This window comes from Colias philodice, chromosome 8 (genome assembly GCF_061535455.1).
Source record: "Colias philodice isolate Cphi_HAF_F1 chromosome 8, ilColPhil1 Martin Lab GWU primary, whole genome shotgun sequence".
Taxonomy (NCBI): domain Eukaryota; kingdom Metazoa; phylum Arthropoda; class Insecta; order Lepidoptera; family Pieridae; genus Colias; species Colias philodice.
The window spans coordinates 4,768,051-4,786,332 of record NC_143093.1 but is presented as its reverse complement, the minus strand read 5'-3'; the positions used below and the strand labels follow the sequence as shown (position 1 = coordinate 4,786,332).

The window sequence follows — 18,282 nt, the reverse complement described above, 5'->3', positions numbered from 1 at the left end:
AAAAAGCCAAACTCGATAATTAATATTCCAGAAAGGATGTCTCTCAGAGGGTCGATTTCAAATAAGTGTGGCTTTCGTTCTTAAACATTACATAGAGTTTTAAAGCTAAGAATATATGAATATTAAAATAATACTTATGTTAAAACCTTCTTACGGTCTACTGATTAAAATCATTATGGATCTATATTACGATAAAAAAAGCAATCATTCGACTCTATATGTGTTATATTATTAAGGTTTTATTAATAATGTTGTCAATAAAAAGAAACAAATAAACCGGGCCTATGTTTAACGATTTATTACATTTTATTAAGTAAAATATGTATTAGGTACAGAGCTGTTTGAGCAATATCTTACGCGCAATCTCGCTTGGGAAAGGCTAGTATAAAGCGTACACAACTTTAACCCGGGGCTAACCCTTACAGTGTTTTTAGTTCGATATAAAGTCGTGCGATCGTTAATCATAACTTGACTATGCGTGTCAAATGAACGTGTCCCAGCTTGACTAAGACGAATAATGGTGAACATTCGAGTAAGTGGTGTGGATATCACCAAGTCACCTTGTGTTCAAAATGCACAGAGAATACTCCATATTTCATTTTCGTCCGCCCTTTGAATACACAATGAGAAAGCACCATGAATACTAACTAGAGAACAGTTTATTTCGTTAATCGCGCAAACAAGAACTTTCAGTTTGTATTCTATTGTCTTGGAAATATAGTAGATAGTTCGTTTATGTCATGTAGTCTCGGGATTTATGAAAATTGATCCCGGATTTTGAAACTATTATTTTGTATAAAGGGTATTTTATATATTTCATTTTAGGTAGGTACATCAGGTTTAGGACTTTGCTCATTGAATAGTTTCGTTTTTACTGTATGAACTAATCACTCGACTCTATGGCATTATTTCTAAAAATTACCGTCAATTGAAACACCAACCAGCGTAAAACCCAACAATCTTTAAAATATAACTTTTACTTTATAATCACAATTTAAACAACCTTGATACCTACAGTGGATATTCCGCGTGATACTAACGTTAGAACAACCCAAATACAAACCATACAATAATTAAACATAAGAAATAAACATTTCTCACACAGATTTCAATATCAGCAGTAAAAATGAATAGCCCTACTGATAGTGACGTCGTTAATTCATTACCCACTTCAGTTATGCGGCAGTCGGACAACAATGCGCTGTAAACGCAGTTAAACGTTTCAACAATTTAACAGATACTTCAGACTTGAAATGCTCCTGATGCAAATTCTTTATCTTGTTAAAATTGCTTATCTGTTGGCTTTGTACACGTGTATCATTAGATATTAATACGTGTTTGTAAACTTATATATACCATTATTTATTTCGTAATTGTCCAAAAATATTAATATATCAGCATGAAAAAAGTCTTTACGGTGTGATAGTAATAAAACACCTATGTGAAATATGTACAATGTACATCCATCAAGAACTTGATACTAACCTAAAAGCAAATTAACATTCAAGAGCTTTTATTACGTCATGTACTTCAATTTAGCTGAATATAAAATTTTACTCATGTTACTGTTATGATCAAAATGGGCGTGTATTACTAGAGATCTAGAGTTGGATAGTAACAATAATTGAATGAGCATTATAAATTATTTCGGTTAATATTACTTTGTAATATTTAAACAAACATACACTAGCCGCGACTATAAATGGCGGCTCCGCATAGAGCAAGCAGTCGAAAATGGAATCAACCAATATGTTACCAAAATATGAACAGAATGAGAAAAACATGGTACCTAGTAGGAATCGTAACTAAACAAACTATCAAATAGGCTATTCATTATAACAAATCTTACAAAAGCAATAATACATTTTAATAATACGAAATATTTTTTTATTTTCTATGAAGTACGATTTATTACGTTACGTTTTCTATAAAAAAACAAATGAACTGAAATTTAAATACGTTACAATCCTGCTCTAATTAAAACAAACCCGAACAAGTTTTCTAAAGGTACGCTATTTGAACTTTGTTATTAAGCAAAACAATTTTTGTTACCGTTTACCTTTTCAGTACAGTTTTGTACTAAGAAGAATGAGGTATAAATAAGTTACAAAATACGAATACACGTTGTATCGACTTTTGTTTTAAGTTCGTTTCAAGAACTTTGTAATTAACTAATTTTCAACTGAAACATTCGAGCAAATAAACTTTTCTTTTTATGTTAAGGAGCTATTGTTTTCCATTTCGTGGAATTAATAGCTTATGAATAAAATGATCAGAAGGTTTAAATACTTAGGTAACGAAAACGATTTAAATTAAACAGAAGCTATTTCTGTACAAAATATATTAAGTATACGTATATTTAATTGGGACTTCTGTTCAATAATCACACCTTTATTAATATGAAGTTGGGCATGCTCTAATATTATAATCAAAATGAAAGTATGCGAACTAAGGCTGACATTTGCAATCCGACGCAGACGAGATCACTCTAATGTTTGATGCTCTTTAAGATAAGGTCACACACAGAAGCGACCATACTTGATGCTCTTTTCTACCTTAATCTCACAATAACGATCTTCCAAGAATGTTGGTAATTTATTAATTTTAAAATTATATTATTTTTAAAGGTTTTCGTCATCAGCTAGAATACGAAACTTAAAATGCCATGGTACATAACGTCTCTTGCTTTCTAATCTTCAAAATTAAAGTTTTATAGGAAAAGTAATATGACTACGCAGCGAAAACAGGAAGTTTTCAAAGTACTTTCAATAATTTTTGGTTATATCGATAAATTTAGAACAAAAAATAATATTGAACATAGGAAAAAATTAACGAAAAAAATTTAATGTGTTTAAAAAAAAATCGTGCATGCTCTACAATTCTACATTATAGCACGGGTCCGCCTCTGAAGTCTGTTCTAAAATAGATGTTAAATTAACCTAAGTGCCTAAAATAAAATATAATATTAAATTAGCGCGCAATATACTTAATACAGAGAACATTGAAAACTTGATACTTACGTTGTAAATGAATGAAAATTATGCTCAAATTCTTATTCACAACACGAGCCTCATTTAACACGCCGACAATGACGAATACATCTACTCTCTATTGGAGTGAATGTCGCTCACGCATTATCTGGCATTTATTACAAGGGCCCCTTAAATATTCGCGAAACTTGGAGAGTTCCCTCATCATTGTTATTGCCAGAGTTTCAACAGTGCTTGATTGATGGCACCTACCGCTCGCTACGGCGACATAAAAATCGTTGTAATCCCCTCACAATTGCCTGATTATAGCTGTTAATCTCTCACCGAGATGGCTAAACTCCTCTTTTTTACAGCCTTGCTTTATTTGGCCCTACAAAATTGTAGGCATTTCGGACTACTTAACTAAATTGAAGCGGGAAAGGATAGCCATACTTTTTTTCAGAATAACTAAGGGACGTAGTTTATGTTCATACAGCTGGGAAAAATTACAGCAATTGTTGAGAAGTTGCTTATTGTCTTGTTGTCCTTTTTATACGTGATTTGTATTGTTGTTGACTTTGGTAAATATTCGTAATTTTGTTGTTTTATTATATTGAAGAACAATTTTCATTGTTGAAATAGCCGAGTTAGAAATTTACTGGGTAAATATTCAATGTCAACGAAATTGCGGAGGTGGGATATTTCATTTCATAAGATACGCTTCTGTTTAAATACAATGGTATAGTTATGATATTAAACCTTATGTATGAGGCTACATTTGAAATAATTTCTGCGAAGGCCCTGTCTTTGTATTACATATTTCGTTATTTAAATGCATCCCCAAGATATTATGAATCTGAAAATATTGTTGTGTTTTATGTTACGAGAATTATATTGCTCTTAAATTTCAGTTACATTTTTATGGAGCACGCAGTAGCTTCCTAAAAAAATTGATATCGCATTTTTCAGCTTTCCCTTCACCACGTCTATTCTTATTCTCTTAGTTTATTCTTAGTTAATCTATTTTGAGCTATATTAATTTTTACTATAATAATCGTAACTAACAGCGTTCGAACAAAACTAGATAAAGGTAAAAATAGATAAAGGATTAGCACAAATATCCGAGAGTCTTAAGCCCGTCACACACGGTGAATTTACTATAATATTTTATCTTAAGATACTGTAATATTTTATATTACAGTATCTTAAGGTATCCGGTATCAGCGTTCTGACCATCATTTTTCTTTTTGTCATTGCGTACTAAGACCCCTGTAGAACCGCCATCCTGTTACAAATGACCCGAAACACTGACACAAAATTTCGGGTTTATTTATAATGGTTTATTTATTTAAGATACTGTAATATAAAATATTACAGTATCTTAATATAAAATATTATAGTATCTTCACCGTGTGTGACGCGCTTAATTGAATACATATTTTTGCGTTGCTTTCACCCCATAGTTATCCTGTTGAAAAAAACTTTCTTTTCCAAGTTATGCACGAAGGTTAACCCATAATTACTAAACGTCTGAATACCTTCTGCTCTTTAACCCATCTATGGTAATATTACTCTTATTGGAACGAAGTGTAAAATCAATAACGAACAGATACATTAATCCACGATCTCAAATGAAGATTGCGAATACATTCTGCACGTATACGTTCCAGGATTTTCAAGTATGCCGTACCTCGATATTGCGCCGAATATAACCTTGCCGTGAAGTGTACTGGGAGCTTCGTCAAAGCTTTTAAAGCTTGGCTTCGGAATCAAATATGCAGCAAACGCTTATTCTATACTAGTGACACTACTTGGGTGATATAAATAATTTATCTCCAGTTCTCGGTTCGGATTTTGTCGTGTTTTATTCCTCTTGGGACTGATTGAGTTCTTATTACATTTGTATGTTTGTGTGGGTGTAAGGTCACTGTTATATATCTTTGTTAATGAAGCTTGTAAACTACCCTGCATGATTTTTGTTCTATCTATATACAACATATAATTATATTATAAAAGGAACTTACTTCCTCTCCTTTTTATTATGTAATTAGAGATTTCACAATTTAATACATACAGTACAAACTCTGAAACCTAATATAAATTGATTTAAGTCCTGATAAAGGCATAGCCGAATGTGAAAGATCAATCAATTACCTCTAAAGATCCTTTTCCCACCAGAGAAGTTTGAGAATAATTTAATATAAAGAGGGCAAGTTTATCTTCCGGAAAGGTTAATCTCACAGGCTATTACTGCAACGTGAATTGGAGGTAGGCCTACGTTTTATCAAGATTGAAGGTTTCAAACTCGATTGTGCTCCTCTTTTTGTGTTTTATACGATGCGTATTTCATTTCGTTTCGTAGAACTAATTTAATATACTTCTCTTAGTTATGTATTTGTGTGTTATTAGAGGTTCGAGAAATCATAGATGAAATCAATTTGGAATAATAATATAAGTTGTTAGACTTTTTCCGCGCGGATTTTATCCGCAATTCTGTAATATGGAAGCGGTGCCAATTATTTTCGCGCGATCTTTTTTGTAGTAAGAAGTAAGTATGAATAGGTCTGCTCTGCGGAAAAACATTGTATTTATTTGAACTTGGCATTGCTTGAAGGAAACTAGAAAATTGACGTCCAAATACAAACAATGAACATATACTACTTCCTATGTTCGTTATTCAAAATTTTTTCAGGCGTAGAATCGAACCCGCACCCTCTACCGCAAAAGACCATGATTTGGATCAGTTAACTAATTGGCTCCATAATATCGTAAGGTTCAATAGATTTTAATTACAGAAATAACAAGATAATAATAAAGGGTACAAGGTTGATCGAAATTAAATTTAATAACAATGCCTCAAGAAAACCATTCTTACAGAATGTTTCCAAGAAATAAAATAATTATTGTATGAAATTTAACGTTTTATTCAAATTTGAAATATTATATATTTTCAAATAAGTTGAATATTGTTTAAGAATTATCTTTACGATTGTGAAGTCATTTATGTACATACTTTTTTCCTACAGAATATTTCATGATATTATATCTTTTTAATGCTATAATGCTATCAAAGCGAAAGGACGACAACACGAAGACAACGTCGACGTTGGAACGAGCGACATAATATTAATATTATGATGCTAAAAATTCTAGTCCCTTTTAAATTCCACTGATATACTGTATTTACTCGGATTTAGTTTAAAGCTCAGATTAAAGCATAGAATTTATTGCATGCATTGCGCGAAAGACAGCGTGCTTAATAAAATAAATCTATACTAATATTATAATGCTGGAGAATTTGTTTGGTTGACTGAACGCGTTAATATCCGGAAGTACGGATCCGATTTAAAAATTATTTTAGTGTTAGGTAAACCATTTATCGAGGAAGGCTGTAGGAGGCTGTAGGCTCTATACCCTCCCATTAAAACCAATAGTGGCAGAGAAATGCGGGTAAAACCGCTCAAGTACGGCTCATAAAGTTACAGCACAAATTTTTTCCAATAAAAAAATTTAATATCCAAGTTAAATTAGGCTTATACTACTAGCTACATCTGTGAATCAATACGAAACAGCCATAACTCGTATTAAATTGCGTTGCTAAGACACAAATGGCGCCATCTTGTAATCTGATCGTATAATTCGTAGACAATATCATTACCATGCCAAATTCAAGAGAATTTATAGTAATAGGTAAGAATCCGTGACTTATATTAGTTATATTCGGGAAATATGGCGCTGAAGAGACAAATATCGAACATCGAATAATATGATGATTATTATATTTATAAATCATACAAATAATATCAAATCGTATCTACATTTACATGGTTTATGGCTGGAATAAGATGAAAATAAAAAGAAATGAGTATTTATATTATGATATTCAAAACAAAATTTAATTTGCCACATTTTTTATTTTGTACAAATAAAAGGCCATTCGTTAAAGTTAACGAATAACTCCTGAGTAGTAGAGTAGTATTAATTAATAATTAAGTAACTAATAAGTTCTCCATTAACTACTTAATTTACAAACTTTTAAATATTTTTGATCGAGTATTCTAAAATGTAATCTTAAAAACGATGCGGATTACAAATATATTATAAAAACCAACACGGTGAAGTTATACCTCATATATAACATTATAATTTTATAAACCACGCCAGTTCGCAATACACAAAACGAAAATCCCATTTCAACGCGATAAAATAAGAATATAATTTTCAAATGTAAATCCAACAAATGATACAGATATTCTCCTAACACGTAGTTAGTACGAGCAAAGGGCATCATCGATCAACGTCTTCCGTACATTATCCCGGGCCCAGAGCATTTTCCCTACTTGTAATATTTAATCCCGGCTGAGTAGATTGCATCATAATAGCTGGCGAATGATAGAGCATTACCTCACAGGTAACATTATGATCGATGTTTGATTATCCGTAACATTAAACTCGTAATACATCTTGCCAACGGTATTATTAGACGATCTGAGATCTTGACCTTTGGCATCTAATTCACATTAAATGTTATATAAAAGTCTTTTAGTAAGCTTCATAAAATCACTAAAACGTAAAAGTTACAAATAAGGGTATTTGTAAAAGTCCAGTTGGAGTAGGATAAATTATTTTCTCGATTTTTGGCACAGAGTTTGAATTGATTTTTAAGATCGCTTGAGAAAGCGCCGAGTAAGCGATGTACAAACTCCAGAGATACGTCAAATACGTAAAAGATTGAAAACCGCTTTCTTTAAAGGAAGGTCTGTACAGTTACCGACTTATTATTAAAATAATCGGTTAAGTGCGAGTCGGCAAATAAATTACACATAATTATTAAGTCAGCATTTCTGCTGACCTAGTACATATTATAATGAAACGGTTGTTTTCCATACAAACATCGCAATGGTCTTACTTTCTATAGGAAAGGACAGCAGGACATTCAAGGGGATGCAGTTACGTCACAGAAGTTGGCGGGAAAATTTTACGTCGTCTGATGCTGAAAATTGTGACATTCATTGAAGTTACCTCTGTACTGCTGACCCAGTACATGCGAAAAATATCCAAATTTATTTACATACTAGTCTTACGATGGGGCAATTTTAATGCGTTCGTTGACTACGGTACGAACTCAAAGTACCATTAAAAAAAGCGGAAAAAGCACAGCAATATCGTAGTTGTCAAGAATGAGACCACCAAAACAAAGTACCACAATACAGGACTTTTGTTTCCACTCGATCGCTCACCGATAAGTAGGCGGGTTACAAAGTTTGCTTTTATACCGACCAAACAGTTTTCTGATAATTCAAACATAAATGACATTAAAAGGCTGTAGTTTGGCATTCGTTTTGATTTGGCAAAATCAAATAATGAGACAGCACAGCCGAGTCCGTTGTAGGCACGTTGTAGGGATGAAGTTTGATTTATTGTTTATTTTGTTTTAATGACGTTGTTTCTATATTGTTTTGGGGACAGGATGTTATGACTACAATATTAGATTCTGTTTCATTTTTCTAGTTATTTTCCGTAATATATTTTAATGTCGTATTATAACTCAGTCTTAATTTTATGAGAAAGTTATAGAAGTACATTATGTATAATGTATAATGTTTTAATCCACAAAGGATTAAAACATTATACATATACCCTTCTAAATTGCATTGTCTTAAAGATATAAAAGATTATAGGATCGTAAAAATAGGGACCCTAATATCTTTTATTGAAAAGTGGGACAATGAACAGGCGGGCAAGTTAATGATAAGAAATCATGATCACTCCCTCCCATTAGACGAGAGAATGTGTTGATAGGCTTATTAAGAAAACCTTTTTCTATTACGACTTAAAGATCTTTCAATTGTTATAAATGGAAGACGTTTAATATGGTCTAGTTAGAATTAACTTAAGTCTGAAATACTATGTTACAAATCTTAGCGTTATTTCTTTGGTTGTCGAGCTTGATAGTGTTGATGACTGTTAAGTATCTATTTTACTAAAAGTATAGATATGTAAAGGAAGCTATTAAATATTTGCTTGTATTTGATTGTTCTTGAATATATTATTATCTTCAGACCACACAACAATTATTACAGCTGATTGTGTCATTATTATTTAGCTTTTATATATTTAAAGAGATTATAAAATACGTAATCCTTTATTTGTTTAAACACTTATCCGATAAATTTTGCAAACCTAATTCAATTGACTGTGATATCCAATGTATCAGATTTTGTATCAATAACACGTCATGTATCAATTTGATGAGCTCGTCATTATTTGACTATTGAAACCCATCCAGTGTATGATATTAATGCGTCCATTATATGTATTGTGTGGTAAGCTTCATCGCCGAAATCTGCCCGTTTATTATTATCTTGTATTGTGGCTTTCACAATCAAAACATATTTCATAAAAAGCCTCTATGGCAAATTAGTTCTGTTTGCTGTGCTATTTCATTGTATTTGGTGGAGATGTAATGAGATCTTCATCATTGGAATGTTATTAGATTTTTGGTTTCTGAGCGGAATTAACAATTTTCTTAGATTTAGGTAAATTCTTTCAGTTTTGGAAACAAATGCAAGATCTTCGGGCACAATAGCAAAGGTTTAAATACATGGCGTAGAAATATCATGACACAGTCTTCATTAAATGGTATTTTATTCATAATAGAAATTAGGTTAAGTACATACACTTTTTTATCATTATCTCTGTTAATTTAACATTTTTAATGATATATTTAAAACCAACTGACCTGACTAACTTTGTACCGTTTCATGATTTTTCACAAATGTTCTTTTTGGGAAATTTTCCGACGTTTTATTTTGCTTTTCAACGAGGAGACATTCATATCAAAGATAAGTTCTATTTCTAGTTTTTCTCAACTTTGTAGGTAAGTATTTAATTATTTTTTGGGGAATTACGAATTTGAACGCATACAAATGGGGATGAAGGCCTGTTTATTATGCTCTTCAGATATAGGTCAGGACATTCAAAACATCTAGGTATTTTAAAAATATTTTCCATCCACATATTTCCATATCGAGAAAATGGTAATAGTTGAAAACTTGTAGAGGCAGTGTATGAATTTGTTCAACCGATATCAGATCTGGCAGCAGTTACTATGAGCTAATATGATTGATCTATTTTTCAAATTCTGACGCGAACCCTTATCCTGCCCTACAGCTTGTCAATATGAGCTGAGACTGTCAAGAAAATTGCGAATGTATGATATGTAACACGTCAGCGTCCATAAAATGTGAGTTTATAGACTGCCGAGAAATATTTTATACCAGCGATCCTTCGTACAAAAATAAAACCACTAATGTGACCAAGATATTATGTAGATTTTCGTAGCATAGAGTAATGCATTTCTCGATGTTTACTTTATTTGGAAAATAAATTAATACTTAGTTATTTTTTATCTTTAATTCTATATAAGGTACCTACCTATTTCTTCAATTAAAATATCATACAGTACTGCGACCTTAGAAGTGATGGGCCCATGATGGGCCGCTCTAACCACTTCAAAATTTCCTATATTCTAGACTGGTAGCAAGCAAGTTGTTTTGTAGTTCTAGGTTTGATATTTTAATGTGCACAGGACTTCCTCCACAATAGAAATAAAATCCAAGGGATCAGAGTAAGTACTCTCGCTAAATAAAAGATATCCCCTGAGAAGTGAAGCAAACGACTCAATAAGATGAGAAGGTATTATCATCGCCGGATAAAAAAATGCCGTAAAGATGGGGCGGGGCCACATTAAATAAATTGCAGGCGCCTACCGCCCGCCGCGACAGCTGCGTTGACTTGCTAAATGCGTCCAACCGCTCTGTTCTACTTAGCACGCCATTTGATTTTTATTTCATACCTTTTATAATTAAAAGGTGCTTTAAAATTTTCGTAAGTGCTCATTTAGTTCCACCCGAGGACTCCTTAAAGCTATTTATTATGATAAAGTTAATTTTATATTTTAAGTTCGCGAGTTGAGAAACAAAATAGAATCTTTTTAATAATATTCCCCTGTATATAATTCCCTCTTACATTATCAACGATGAACCGGTTGTATGTTTTGTTTCTTAACCTGAGCTTCATTTAAATTTCGTATTTAGATAACAGTAAATTGTTAATTAATCAAGGAGCCGTGTAATTAACGAGTTTACGCTTACAGGTATAAAATGAGAGAAAAATTATGTTAATGTTTATCAGATTAATTCCAAAAGCAAACTAATAAAGTTTGTTTCGTAGAGAGTAGACTTTATAATAATTTTGTATAAAGCTATGAAATATCGCAGTCGTTTTGCTCGGGGGAAGCATAACGTTCGACGTCGACCAAATGAGTTTTATAACTTTTATAAGTTGCCTCTCCGATGAGACTTTGAGTCATCTTGGGCGACGCGTTATGTAATTATGTTTAATGGAACCGTTTATCGCTATCATTACTATACAAACTTTGTTTTACAACTTCACACCCCGTGGTCGCTTGTATCCAATCAGCAATCTCGTCAGCTTCGTGCAATTGAATTCATGATTTTTTAATCAAATTAACTTACCTTTGATATTACGAATTTTTTGCAAACATCCAAGTTCACCTGATTTGCTAAACAAAAGATCCTGAAAAGAAAATTTGTACAGAAGGCGTAGCATTAATTTAATAAAATGTTCAGTTACAGTCTTTGTTCAGTTACAAAAAATTTCTTTAAGTCAACAGTACCTAATCTTGAAAAGCCTTTAAAGAAACGTATTTCAATGAGACTCTCAAGCGATCCATTAAAATAAAGTTTTGGTCAAACTGCTTTCAATCAAATTAAGCATAATATTAATCACATTGCGATAACGGTCTAATGAAATATTTGAGAACAATTAGCTGCTATCTCTAACCTATGTCGTAATTAATTGCATATTATTGACGAGCCGGATAGACAAATGATGTGTCATCGTGATATATTAACATTTGGTTGGGTTCACAAGCGAAGCTGTGATGTAACACATAATATAATAATAATAGATTGAATAAACCTATTGTATTTCATTAATATGTTTATCTTCCACCAAATAAATGGATACATTAAATTAACACCACTGCTTAAATGAAGCTGAATTAAATTTAATACGTTGATTTCAAATTGAATGTTTTGAGTTTTGGTGCAGCTTTTATCATGTTTGTATGATTTAATAATATATTAATTGGTGATTCATTTATTTTTGGTCACAATTAACCAGTGCACAAATGAGAGATTAATGTATATATCAGTGGAGATTATATTTATATGCAAGAGATTTTCGTAGCCAATCTCTTTGTTTGTTAATTTATTAAATAAAACCAAAAGATAGGCTGATATATACGATGTTTTTAGAACCAATAAAAACAGGTACATTACTATGTTTACTTGTAAAATACAGTACAAAATATTCTAATAATCTAAAATTGCATGGATTACAAATTGTCACATCATTATACTGTATATGCTATGCATTTACTTGAATAAAACTCTGTGCGGTTAAGCATCCATACAATTAAAGAGCTAAAAAAAATAATGAAAAGAGTACAATTAGCTCTAATGTTATCTAGCCAAGTAATGTCGGGTTACCGTGTGCAGCCGCGCAACACACATTAACCTACTTAGAGTCCTTCTCGAGCCCAGAAGGACAATTGTATTAAAAAGTCAACAGAGCGTCAGGCGGTAAATACCGCATATTGTTTGAGGGCTAAACGCTAAAGTGAGCGCGGGTGATGTGCTGATCTATTTCGTGGACCGTGGTTATGTATAACAAGGATTAAATGATTTGTTCTTTTATAGTAATGGTAAATTTATTTGTAAACGTTGATCTTAATAAAATTTACTATAATGACCTTCTAGGAATTATTCCAACCAATACCCGCGGCCCCATCATTAAAGCGGCTCGACGGGACACAGTGGGGTTTTAGTCGGTAAGAATCCGACATAACCCACAGCTCTTTCCCCGGGAGCCGTGAGTATCTTTGGAAGATTTCCCCACTTAAAAAAGGCTGTATGTAATAGGTGATCAACTTTATATTTTATTCGCCAAATTCCGAGATAATCATATTACAAATTTAATTGTTCAATATTGAAAGTACCTTTGTAATATTATGATTTGATAGAATCGTTTAAAACCATTGATCTAGGTCTATAAAAATAGAAAATACATTTTCTAATAATTTCACCAATAGCGAAAATATTATAACGAGTACAATACAAATTCTATTTCCAACGCAAAATTTATTTGCATAAACGTTACCAAATATTCGCTAACTATGTCAAAAAATTGCATCATTTCGTCTACGTCTACGTCTCTTCGTTACGTTTTTAAAAACGTACTCCGTAATTAAATACCACGTACCATCTAACTAGTGGATAGATATAAATAAGGTTCTTTATCTTCAATTACATAGCACTGGCCGCGCAATTTACCGTAATATAAAGCTCTTCTGCTCATTAATTGACGGAAAGCAGCAACGTGCCGCTTGCTTTATTATAATAACAAAGTCTTTTTGTTAAAAATCCTGTTGAAGGACTTTACACGTTTTTCTCGCCACTGGCTTTGAACATTTTTAATGTAAACTCAGATTTTTTCTGCATTAGTTCTTTGTGCGAGTGACAAGTAATCGCACACTAAAATTAAAAATATAGTCTCGGCCACCAAAGCTTTGTGCTAACAACTAAGGTACGTGTTAGAGAAAACTAGGAGTGGTTATGGCAGCTTGCTATATTAATTAATTATCTTCTATGTACATGTATACTTGCGCAGGTGATGTGCAGACATTTTGCAATATACTAGCAGTTACCTACAACAATGTGTCGCCCATGTTTAATTTAGATAACCCCCTACAGACTAAACACTACATTATCTCAAGCGAGGCTATTATTGATATATATTTTGAATGAAAAAGTAGTTATTTTGCAAGCCTTACGTTGAAGTTTTATTAAATGAGAGCAAAGCGCGAGCGTTTTTCGCGATACTTTAGATACTTATAAATATTTTAAAAGCAGTAGTTATTTATGTTATACTGATAGTTTGTATTTTTCAAGTGAATCTATTTTTGTGTTTTTTTTTTTTTAATTTTTGACTTTACAGAAACCTTAAATTAATTTTTCAAATAACGTAGGTATTACATAAAAATGAGCGAAAAATAGATATGTACGGTCTACTTGCCTGATTTATGGGTCAATGACATCTATCAAGGAATATTTAATTACATCACATTCCCTTGTAAAATATTATGTATATGAGGTCCAAAGTCCATAGTGAGGTTCAAATAATTTAAAGACGACTTGATGCTTATGAATTTATGGCCCACATATGACACTCACATGGGTTGAATACTGAATATCAATGCTGAAGATACCGAAGGGTCAAATTCAAATGCTTCTAGTTAATATAACGTAGTAAATGTATGTTTTTAAGTACGTCAGTTTAGTCGTAATTTTTTTTGTTACTTTTCTTGGAACATAATTATCAATAGAATAGATCTCAACGATCGCAAATGATTTTTTCTATTTCTCATCTTTTTGAACTTTGTATTTCCTCCGATGCTTACGTCAAAAGATATTGGGCCACTTCAAGCCACATTTCTAACTGCACCGTTACATTTAGTAACCAGAAGCACCAAAGACTAACGCTTGTTGCGTTTTATCCAGGAGCATCATCTGCCCGTCTGGCCTACTTTCATCGCCACCGTAATGTACATACAGTGAAGCTGAAAGTCAACTAGTACTAACCTATTACCCTGAATAGCTACCATCTATTTAGCTCTTCCATCAAAAGTTCCATTTGGTTGACGAGGAACGTACACAGAAACCACGCAGCTAACCAACTTTTGACAGTGCCAGAGCTGTAAGCCATCAAACGGTCGTAATGCATTCACTGCAATAAATACAGCCATGTCTCGGGCTTGCCGACGGAGCAAACTGAATAAAATCAAAATGTCTGTACATTTACTATCTAACATATGCAGCCAAAACGAGCACTTTGAAACTAGATACTGAATAATTCAGAATATTCCTTTGAAATGGTTTATCTGACGATCAGAAACTTTCTCTAGTGTAGTTGTATATTCAGGGTAGTTTGAGTTTTTCTTTGCGATACATAAAACATAACTTCGAAATAAAACGGTTCAAAGTGGAATAGGAAATGTCGTCACATGCTGCGATTCAATTTTCACAAAATTTTCGGCCGTTTGCAAGCCGTTTGAAACTTAACGTTTAAATTAATGCAAACAAGTGTCAAAACCAAGTGTTTCTTTTGTAATACTGAATGTTTAAATTATAAGGGTTCATTTTTGGTTATACACACACATACACAGATTCATTATTTAAGTACAGATATACGCAAGTTGAAATAGGTTACAATATAGATGATCTTTTCGTATTCGTACAAGTATCATAATAATTTAATCACCACATATTTGATAAAAATAATCCATGACTAATAATTGTTACCTTTCTTTTACAGTTGCAGGAACTTAACATTCGCATCTTCATGAACTTCAATCATTATCTCAACAACTTAACATTGTTTGATAATTTTAAGGATCTAAAATAATATTATGTCCTCAGATATTGATATCTTATTGCAGCAGTATCCTCGTTCCGACTATATGGATGGTTAGGTCCAGAAAGCAATTAGTTTCCAAAACCGTAATTCATATTATGCACAATACATTAAACAAGAGATCAAATCACAGGATGGTCATAAATTCGCAGAGTTTCGGTCGCTAGATCCTTTGGGATCGCAATGAGCCGTTTGTCTTGCCCACATGGAATTGGACTTGTGTAATTTTCTACGCTATGTTCACTTTATTTGAATTCTTTTATGTAATCCCTTATATATTTTATATTATTTTTGTCGGAGATTCACTTAGGAAAGTGGGTTTCTTCAAATAGGTTTGTATTTTCTGATAAAAGCACTTCGATCTTCAAATTTCAGTGAAAATCATTTATCCGTGGCATTTTACACAATGAACGGTTTCAATATATACAATTTGGTTGTAATAATATGTATAGTTGATAGATCATGCTGTGACCTTACATTTATAGATAGAGTTTTGTCTTACATTCTGGGGTCAGTATGTTATAACTTATAAAATGCTTCCGTGTTGATTCCCTTATGAGCGACTTGGAGTTTGCTATCGTGCTCGGATTATGGCAATAAGCTCACCCTCTATCATGAGGTTTGAACGTAATTGGTGAAATTTGGTTGTGCAGTATCCCACTATACACTATTAAGAGATACAGTGTTGTGTTGAATATAATACTAATAATTAAAAAATATTTGAACACGCTAATCTAAGGAACTACTGGTTCGAATAGTAAAATCATTTTAGTGTTCAATAGTCCATTTATTGACGAAGACTAATGACAAAATAATTTCGACGTAAGTACGACGTGGGTGAACCCGTGGGGCAAAGCTAGTTATTATATTATGATTTTATTGAATTATATATTACTAGCTGTGCGGTTTCACCCGCATTACTCCGCTCCTGTTGGTCTTAGCATGATGATATAATATAGGTAGCCATTACTCGTGGATAATGTAGCTTTCGAATGGTGAAAGAATTTTTAAAATCGGTCCAGTAGTTTATGTTTGTAGTAATGAATTTTATAGCAGTTACTAGCCTATTAAGGAGTGTATATTTTTTACAATTTTCTATTCATCCAGCTACAAAAATTAATTCAGTAATATATATGGCACTTATATGATAATTTACATAATTATATATGCATTATCCTCACATCACAATTATTCATAACGACACATCCTGATAAGCACAAATTCAATTTTCATACAACCCTTAGGTACTAAATAGAATACAAGATGGGTTAAGTCGACAAACAGACAGTCGTACAGTAATAACATTACATAGCTCCCGGTCCCTTAATTTAATTGATCTATTAGGTTTTAGTACAGCGATATGTGAAACTACTATATTACTTGTGTTGGTCCTGTTAATTTAATCGTGGTATCAAGCAAATGAATATTGAAATTTCCTATTATAATTTGAGGGAATCCGGCGTATTAGAGTAAATGTTATAATATTATAATTGTAATCAACAGTTATTAGGCTGATCAGGGTTAAAAAAATTATTTAATAACAATACCCTAGATTCTAGATAATATTGATTCTTACTAAAATATTTCGCCTGAAATTTTCGATAAAAAAAGATTTGACGAATCTAATGTACAGAGCCACTTTCTTAAATATTGAACATTGCTATTCCTACTTGTAAAATGAGTATGTAAATAACATTAGCCAGTAAATTGTCCACACAGATTCAAAATTACATGCAACTAACAAAAAACTTCAGCAAACGGCGGTAAAAGCCTACTCGAGTAGTTCCAAGGCGGGGAGCTAGTATTTAATATAAATTACTATTGATACTAATCAGATAACATACTTGTTTGAATAACTAATATTTATAACACAAAACCACCAGCTTATAACACCAGGCTTATGACTTGAATAGTAAAAGAGCTCATTCATTCAATTTTATTCACATGCTCAGCATTTAACAAACTAGCTGAGTTTGCAAACAGACGACGTTTGTACAATGACGAATTATACAATTTGCTTTCGACATAGAATTTGTGAAATCTAGTCACACGCTTTGTTAACACATGAAATATTTGTAAAAGAGTTTGAAAATATTAAGTCTTAATTTTTAAACTCCTCTGGGATCTGCCATCTACAATCTGGATATCTGATTTCTTAATAAGCTTTTGTTAATATTACGGTGGTACACGTATCTAATATTTGTTTTTAGTAAGAAACTAGTGTAATTTTATAATGGTTACACTTATAACGAACTGCTTCATAAACATTTTGTGGTTTAAAGTTGTTAAAATACGTAAGACCCCGTTAGCACCATTATTACTGCTCCCAACTATTGCATCGAGGGTCTGGGTAAACATTCTGTTTACCCTCTAACCATGACCATAAAATTTTACGTTTTATTCTCTAGAAATTAAAGATATGTAATTTTTATATTTCATTTACTTATTTCTAAAGTAAGTACTTACATTAAGTATTCCGACTCAAAGATAAAAATCGAAAATCTTATAAAAAGTATTATAAACTTTAGACTTTACATTTGTCTAGACAGAAAAAATACAGGCCTAAGGTTTAAGCTTTTATCGTACTATAGCATAAAATTTAAGGGATACATCCACATAGAGCTTGCAGGCTTGCAAAGGCAATGCTGCACTAAGCAGTTCAATCTGTCTGGATGTAAAAAGACTCACCACAGCTGTTAATATTATACTATACTAGGATGGCACACACTATACTAGTTTTATTGAACCACTA

General features: G+C 32.2%; 1 protein-coding gene across 1 annotated transcript in view; it reads left to right on the top strand.

Annotated features, from left to right (window-relative positions):
• The window catches only part of stg1 (stargazin-like protein), a 47,756-nt gene that overhangs the window by 23,065 nt on the left and 6,409 nt on the right, over positions 1 to 18,282 (top strand). The gene's annotated exons all lie outside the window — the stretch shown is intronic.